An 8,478-nucleotide genomic window follows, 5' to 3' on the forward strand; every position below is an offset into this window, starting at 1 on the left:
TTTAATTTATTAAAGCCTAATATTTAAAATTCCAAAGACTAAAATGAAATGAATCTAATTTAACTTAGAAATCTAATTGAAGTCATCAAATCCTAAACATTTAAAATTTCTAAAACTAAGCAAAAATTGAAGTTTTAAAACCTAAAATTCTAAAATTGAAAACTAATTAATCTAGATCTAATCCAAATATGAAATTTAAACTTAAAATCTAATTGAAGTTAAAATAAAAAAAAATCTAATTTGATTGAATTTTAAAACAAAATTTTAATTTAAACTAAAACACTCTAAAATGTCATATAAATTTACAATTGAAATCTAATTGAGCTAAAGATCTAAAATTGTAATTAAAAACTCACAATTGAAAACTTAAAATCTATAGAGCACCTAAATTGGATCTAAACACATAAATTTAAAACCTAAACAAATCAAATTTAAAAACAACTTAACTTCTAGATCTAAACTTATCAACAACAAACTATCAAAATATCCTCAAAATATCAATTTTTAAAATTATTTGTGTAATTAAAAAAACTACACTTTTAATATATCAAATATTAACTCATAATAAAAAAATAGTGTGAAATATACCAATAAACACATTCAAAATATGCATGATAAAAAAATGAAATTGCAAATACACAAAAAATTGATTTTAATAAGTAAAATATAAAAAATTGTTCCCTTTAGAAATTAAAATTTTAAATTCAAATCATATAAAAAAAGGAAAAAAGGACTAACTTAAAATTAAAATAAAAGGCTTAAATTTTTTAAGAAAATATAAAAAAAACAGAGGGATTTAGCTGGCAATTTTTCCCACCAAAGATTTCAAATTTTGAATTAAATTGAAAAGAATAGGGACTAATATTGTTATTTAGAAAGGCGGAGGTCCTCAGAAAACAGGAAGGGACTTTGGGTGAAATTTAAAAATGTAGAGGTCCTAAAAAAATCTCAAAAACACAAAGGGACCTCCCTGCTTTTTCTTTTAGGGTGTCTGAGTTTTTGTTTTTGTTTCTTGTATCTTGGTTTAGCCTTTCATTTTTTAATCACGATACTGTGTTACGACTATTTGTGTAACTGTATTGCTGCAATGTGATTGGTTGAGAAAATTTTGCATTTCCTCACACTTCAAACTGGAAACTGAAATGGGCTTTCCGCCTACGTCTAGACTTGGGCTGTAAAATGGGCTTCCATTGGAACGGGACCTTAAAAAATATATTGGGCTTTAAAAACACTTCAAAATTGGCTCTTGGCTTTAACAAATTAGAAAGGATTTGGACTTTGAAAGTAATTCTAAGAGCACGCTTGGTTCGCTGTATTGGATTAGAGGCGTAATGGAATAGAGGTGTAATGGATTAGAGGTGTAATGGATTAGAGGTGTAATAGCAAATCAACTGTTTGGTTGAATGTAATGGAATAGAGGCATAATAGTAATCTTGTGTTTGGTTGAATGGAATAGAGGTGTAATAGCATAATGGAAAAAACTAAAATGACTAGAATACCCTTAGCATAAATTTGTTTTGGTAAATGATTATTGTTATTGTTATTTAAATTTTAATAAGATTATTATTATCAATAATAAATAATTTAATCATATTTAAACATAATTATAATTAAATATATTATAATTTAATAAAATTCTTATATGAATTTACTAAAATTATAATATATAATAGTATAAAATATAATTTAAAATAATAATTATTAAATATAATTTAATAAAAAAATATAATTTAATAAAATTCTTAATATTAAAATATTCTTATATGAATTTACTAAAATCATAATATATAATACTATAAAATATAATCTAAAATAATTATTATTAAATATAATTTAATATAAATATATAATTTAATAAAATTCTTAGTATTAAATATTCTTATACGAATTTACTAAAATCATAATATATAATACTATAAAATATAATCTAAAATAATTGATTTTGTGGATTTGATTAATTGATGACTTAATAATTATTATTAAAAAAACCCATTTGAATAATATAGTGTGTTAAATATCTTTCTTTTTTTAAAAAAAAAAAAACATGATTTGTTTGTAGCATTTTACTTTTTTTTGTTTCGTTTGTTGAGATAATTTTTGTAGTGTTAATTATAATTGAACATAATTAAAAAATTAAAAAAGAATTAAAAAATAAACTCCATCAAACCTGTGAGCCATTCAAACTCCATCAAATTCTATTAGTACAAGACTCTTGTAATTCTACAATAACAAACACAATGATACTATTTATTTTGTTACAAGAAAATTGATCAGAAAAGATCTCTGCTTGGAAATGAAAATAATTTAGATGTAGATATTCAAACTCCAAATCTACTTGATAACACATAGTACATACTGAAAAAAAAATCAAGGACTAACTGATATTTAGGAAGAAGCTCTAGGTAAAGCACATTCTACATTTTTGGATATGTTCCCACAGCAATATCGGTATATTGATCTTTAGAAAGAAGCTCTAGGTAAAGCAAACAGTTCTAGTGCATTCAAGATGAACATGAAGGCAACATATTTGTAGAATGCAGGTCTTGCTGCAGAAGGACAAAGAAGCAACAGTAAGTCTATGATTAATCAACTTGCAAAAAATGTAAGTAACTTAGATGAACATACCAGGTTACCTTTCTCTCCACTTGGAATTATGCATTTAGTGGATTACATTTGTGCTTGTATGGTTCTTGAACACAACATGATTCCAACAAATTTTAGGCGCTACTTACCGCAAGAATCACAAGTTACAAATGCATAAAACTGTAGATCCTTCATGCATCCTTTAGCAGCTTCAGAAAAAGAGAGCAAGATCTCTGTCTACAAGTTTTCCAAACAGAACATATTTTAACTTGAAATGTAAGGCATGAACGATTATTTTTATATTTATTTAACACCATTAGCATGAAATCACATATTTTTCACAGCAGGAGATGCATGCTTCAATATAAATTTATAATCTGCATCAATGGCAAACTACTTACTGATTTAAAATGCAGAGTCCAATACTATATACCAGCGGAAAGAAGAAAATAATACCTGATGGCCATGGCATGGCACAATCCCAACTTGAATTGTCTGATAGTTAATGTTTTGGTCTCGGGATATCTTGTATCTTCATCATATTCACCTCTGGTAATATGCAAGTCAGGACAAAGTGTCTTCAAGTAATCTTGAACTTCCTGAAATTTTAGTCCGAATTAGCTGGGCCAGTGGTAATTTTAATAAGAAAAACAAAAACCGTAAAAGTTCAATTGGTAGAAATACTATGGCATAATTTCCATAAAGCTAAAGCTAACAAATCAGGTTCATTTGATTTGTTGTTGGCTATGCAAATAAGAGAAAAATAGCTTTTCAAAAGTGCTTTTAGAGCCATAAGCAATACTAAACAGATAGTAAACTCTTAAATTTTAGACCAAGCTTTTCAAAAGCATTTTTCATAAGCATTTTTTTGCAGCACTTTTCAAAAGCAATGAGAAACTAGCCCTTAGTGACTAACTTCCTACATGTTTCTAAGTTCAACCAAATATGTACTTCAATCCTACTTAATGCTATGCTACACGGACTCTTCTCGTTTTCTCAAAAGTGGCACATATGCCCTACACATATTCAAAGGATTGAGATAAAATCCTTCAAACATACGGAAAAGCTTCGGAAATTTTGAACATACTCATGTCAGAGTTGGGCACAAACTAGTATCTGACACGTGATTATACGCATTTCAGATCAAACATGACAGGAATCATTCTTTGCATGTATAAATGCAAGGTAGCAGCAATGGCTATTCGGATCAAAATTACAATTATCAAATAAAACAATTGCTGGCGATCATTTAAAATACTGATAATTCAGGTATGGTAGCTTCTGCTGCTTTTCCCAAATTCAAACTAGCAAATAATATCTCTTCGCATATTACAACTCAAAGAGAAAATAATTGGGCAAAAACATGAAATCCAGATTAAATTAGGCATAAATTTAGCATAACTACTACAAAGGAATGAACAATCCATAGTTCCAAAAAAGGAAGAGAAAATTAATATATTCAATTGCTTGCTGAGAAACATAAAACCCAAAGTGCTAAAGAAGTGGAACCAAATTCAACTATGATTTCAGCTACAAAAAAAAAATCCAGAAAGGAAAAGAAAGATGGGATACCTTGATGCAAAGATTACCAGTGCAAAAGACGTGTTGGATCATTCCAGGAACTAGCATGGACTTAAATTTGGGAGGGAGATCAGCCGCCCGATGGGGTATATGCAAATCCCCCAAAGCCAAAACCAGCACTATCTTCTTCTAATATCTACCAATAACTACAGCAATTTGATTCAGAAATTTTGAAAGAAACCCAAACAAGGAAACATGAGCATGAAAAGAAATTGTATAAAAATGATTGATTACCGGTGAAAGATTTGGCTTTCAATTTTGGGAATGAAACCCAAAAATGCACATAAAACACTATAAATCGGGTGAAATATCAAGTAGTTCCAGAAAAGAATAACTTCAAAATCATTTCTTCCTAAGCACCCAAGCACCGAAATATAAAATCAAACAATAAATCGTGAAATGGATGTGAGAAAAAGGGGTGACCTTGGAAGGATCGACTTTGGGGAAGCTTTTGACAACGTCGAGGACTCCGTCGATTACTTTGGGGAAGCTTTTGACAGCGTTGAGGACGAGGGCAGAAAACGGAAGAGAAAAAAGGGAAAGACGCAGAATGGGTAATTGGCGCTGAGGGGCCGTAATGCCTATTACGCGCAATCAATGTAATGGGGGAGTAACCGATTCGGCGGGGAATGGGAAAACAGCGAACCAAACAACCGTTTCCTGGTGGGCCTGCTGCATAGGGGGGGAATACGCATGCAGAGGGGGGGAAAACAGCGAACCAAACACGCTGTAAAAGATAAATCAATTTGAGGTTTTAAGACAAATTTGAAAACAATAATTTCCAAAATAAAATTTCAAATAGATTTGGGTTTTGATTTTCTTAATTTTCTAAAAGCAAATTTTAATTTTATTTAAAACAAAAACTTGGTTTTATCATCATCGATATCCAAATATCCACCCACTCCAAAGTAAATTAAATTAAATTTTAAAAAATAGTTAAAATTGATTTCAAATTAATTAATCTAGCCCTTATTTCTATTCCAATTTCAAATCAAATTAATAACAATTTAATCTTAAAATCAAAATAATTACACCCAAAAATAATTCATAGTCCATCAATAATTTCAAAATTCAAATCCGTCAAAATTTAGTGTCTACCATAAGGAAAACACTCTTTTAAAAACCTAAATGATGCAAAATGGTAAGAGATTAGAGCAATTACCTAATGCTTTCAATGGTTGAAAGTTTTAAAAAACTTGTATTTAGTAATATTAACTAAACAAGGAATAAGAAAATAATTGAGAACAAGAATTAATCATTTATCATGTAAAACAAAAATTAAATAATAGAATTAGTTAGATTTATCATTTATTACTAAAAGTCGTTTGACTTGATCTTAAAAACGAGGTGTTTGCTTGAGAATTTAATTTAATTTGAATGCAATGATTGTCTAGACTTAATCTTAAAAATAAATTTAAAGAAAATTTAGCTATTTAAATGGATTATCACGCAGTTTCTTCATAAAGACTTAATCATAATTTCAATTTGAGACATGTCACTTCATGAATAATCCAAAAATTTATTGGTCTAGGTGGGGGACGTTTTTCCTATATGGATTGAAAATAAGAGAGGCGAACACATGGACCTTTTCAATTAGTTAGCTAGGCCCACCATGGGGGAAATTGGCGGTGGATGTAAGTGCGTTGGTCAGATAGGACAATTTCTCCTTTTTCTAATTTTTTTTGTTCTTTAATTTGGAAGGACAGGTACAAATTTACTGGGACAAACCATCTATTCAAAGATGATTTGAAATTATAACCATTCTAAACTCCTAGCAACTAGAAATTAGACATAGTCCAGATTTGGTTATTTATTGTAAATGTTACTTTGTGAATAACATCCAGTCTGGAGCCTACAAGGTCTTTTATCTCTTTCTTTACACCATGCCAGACCACTGCTTTTCAAAGCATTTTGAAAGGGCCTCAACGGACCAGAAAATATCATTCCTTCTGCATGCAGATCCCATCCACGTTAAATTTCAAAACTACAATCATAGGAAACTAAGCCTGCAACACCCTCTTCGTGCTTCTAGCTTAGTACTATAGCAGAAGCCTCCTGGATATCGCCACCAAATTTCCCTAGATGACAACCCAAAACCTCAAAATTGGACAAGGAATACTCACCACCTACACAAAACACAATGCATGACGCAGTAAAAATGCCACAATTAAATTATACTCCATTAAATGTATTTTAGTTAATTCTATTTCATATATAAATTTTTTTTATTTTTCATATCAAAGTTATTTTCGATTGAACTATTTTAACCAATAAATTTTTTTTAATTATTACTTCTGATTTTTATTTTTACTGCCAGCAATAAATCCCCAATTTCATTAAAAAAACACATTAATTGTCCAAAAAAGAAAACACATTAATGTCTTCATAACCTCTGTTCCAAAACAATGATGATGTAAGCTTCACTAAAAAGATTGGTACTTGAGACTAATGATATTAATTTTTCATTCCACGTGCCATCTCTTATACCACTTTTTAATTTTTTTTCTTTTTTATTTTCCATCCTCTTCCCTTTTTCTTTTCTTTTCTTATTTTTCGTTTTTCAAGCCTACTTTTCCTTCATCTTTTTTCTTTCTTTCTTCCAGTAAAAAACCCTAAAAATTTCCCTCACTTTCTTATCATCTAATCACCACCAAAATCTCCTTTTTGCTATATTTATAACTATGTGTTATCACCATGTAGTATTAAAATTTTCAAGATAAAAATAATTAAGTGCAAATACGAAAAAACCAGTGGAGTTTAATTCATTTAAAAACTTCCCCTGAAATATGAACCATTATCATTTTTTTTAGGTCTCATATTCTTGCCATGAACGACCACTCTTCAAGTTTTCACTTGTCGCCAATGCATGCCCATTTACTTCTAAATTAAACACCCTTACACGTAAAATTAAAGGAAACTAATCAATCAATGCCATACTTTAAAAAATTTGGGCAACAAGTAAAGAATTTTTTTGTTATTCCCTCCTCCAAAAAAAAATGTTGAACAGAGTAAATTACATCAAATAGAAAATGAGTGGGAGTTATGATAGACAAGCTAACAAGAATCATTACAAAACCCATCAATTCATAATAACATAAAATCAAACAGCAAGAAAATGACTTTTCCTACACTCCTATTCTTGCCCATCTTCACTCCTAAACCTGGACTTGGACTGGCTCACTTAAAAGAAATGTACGAATGCAGCTCGAAAGAGCGATTTTCATCTCATGCAAAAGACTCATCCCAGGAAAATCAAAGAAAAGGTCTGACAAAGTAGCACCTTTGAGCAGCGCCCTCTACTCCAATCGGTTTGAAGAAGAGCTGGCTTCTGACTGTAAGCTATCAACATATCAAGATTCAGGACACCGTGAGGAGAAGCCACAGTCCAAGATGATTCAACGGTGGTGGCTCAGTTTGACATCGGAGAGTAGTGACTGTAATAGCCTAATTTTTAATGGTGTCAGAAATAATAGTTTTAGGACCACAATTTCAACGTGTGAGTCTGGAAATATTAATTATTTAATATTTACGAGGTCATTAGTATGTATTAAAAATTGGTTTAGAAATTTTGACATTTGGATAGTCAATTAAGTAAAAAGAACTAAATCATAAAAAGCGCAAAAATCAATTGCTATTAGAGTTTTAGTGCCAATTAGGTGATTAAGTAAAATAGGATGGGTTAATATGGAAAATAAGCCATTTCAATAGTTAGTGGGCGGTAGGCATTTGGAAATGGATTAAAAATATAAGGAATGACATTTTTGTAATTAAGTTGAAATCAAAACAAAAGGAAATAAAAGAAATTGGTCATCATTTTGGTTATATCTTTGGTTGGAGAACAAAATGCCATTGTTGGGAGAAGAAGAAGCTTTGGTTTGCTAATTCTCCCTTGCATGTAAGTGAGTTTATCATTTGTTTTTCATGAATTTTACATTTTTGAAATCATTGCAACTAGGTTCAGTTAACCCGTACCTCGGTTCTCGAAACTGTCAAATGTTTTGGAAGATTCCATTGATGAGTTTAGGGTGTTTTTGAAGTTGAATGGTGGATTTCAATACTTGGGTGTTAGTTAGAAATACTTTGTTAAGAGGTTTTATATGATTTTTAAGTTTATTGATTTAATTGGAAAGAAACAAAAATACGTATGGTTTTCTTGTGAAATTTCAGCATATATGAACTGTTTTGATGTGGTTAAAATTTGGTTCTATGGGTTGAGGATTAAATTGTATAATTAAGCTTGATTTTATTTTAGGGATTAAATTGAATAAAGTGTAAATGTTTGGGTCAAATATGCAGAATTGTAAATAAGAAGTT

The 8,478-nt window shown here is 29.8% G+C and overlaps 2 long non-coding RNA genes across 5 annotated transcripts; one reads left to right on the forward strand and one right to left on the reverse strand.

The window, feature by feature from the left end:
- Positions 1 to 2,294: 2,294 nt before the first annotated feature.
- Positions 2,295 to 4,887, reverse strand: LOC107911649 (uncharacterized). Of its 4 annotated transcripts, none has more exons than XR_001687956.2 (5): positions 4,588 to 4,887; positions 4,156 to 4,310; positions 3,040 to 3,182; positions 2,634 to 2,820; positions 2,295 to 2,546 (listed from the first exon to the last, which is right to left on the reverse strand). It is a non-coding gene; the product is annotated as an uncharacterized lncRNA (long non-coding RNA). The 4 variants fall into 4 exon arrangements; XR_001687954.2 differs by having other exon boundaries at positions 2,626 to 2,820; XR_005917189.1 differs by having other exon boundaries at positions 2,295 to 2,820; positions 4,588 to 4,886.
- Positions 2,779 to 3,264, forward strand: LOC121220042 (uncharacterized). Its single transcript, XR_005917191.1, has 2 exons — positions 2,779 to 2,859; positions 3,000 to 3,264. It is a non-coding gene; the product is annotated as an uncharacterized lncRNA (long non-coding RNA).
- Positions 4,888 to 8,478: the final 3,591 nt, after the last annotated feature.

This window comes from Gossypium hirsutum, chromosome D08 (assembly GCF_007990345.1).
Source record: "Gossypium hirsutum isolate 1008001.06 chromosome D08, Gossypium_hirsutum_v2.1, whole genome shotgun sequence".
NCBI classification, from domain to species: domain Eukaryota; kingdom Viridiplantae; phylum Streptophyta; class Magnoliopsida; order Malvales; family Malvaceae; genus Gossypium; species Gossypium hirsutum.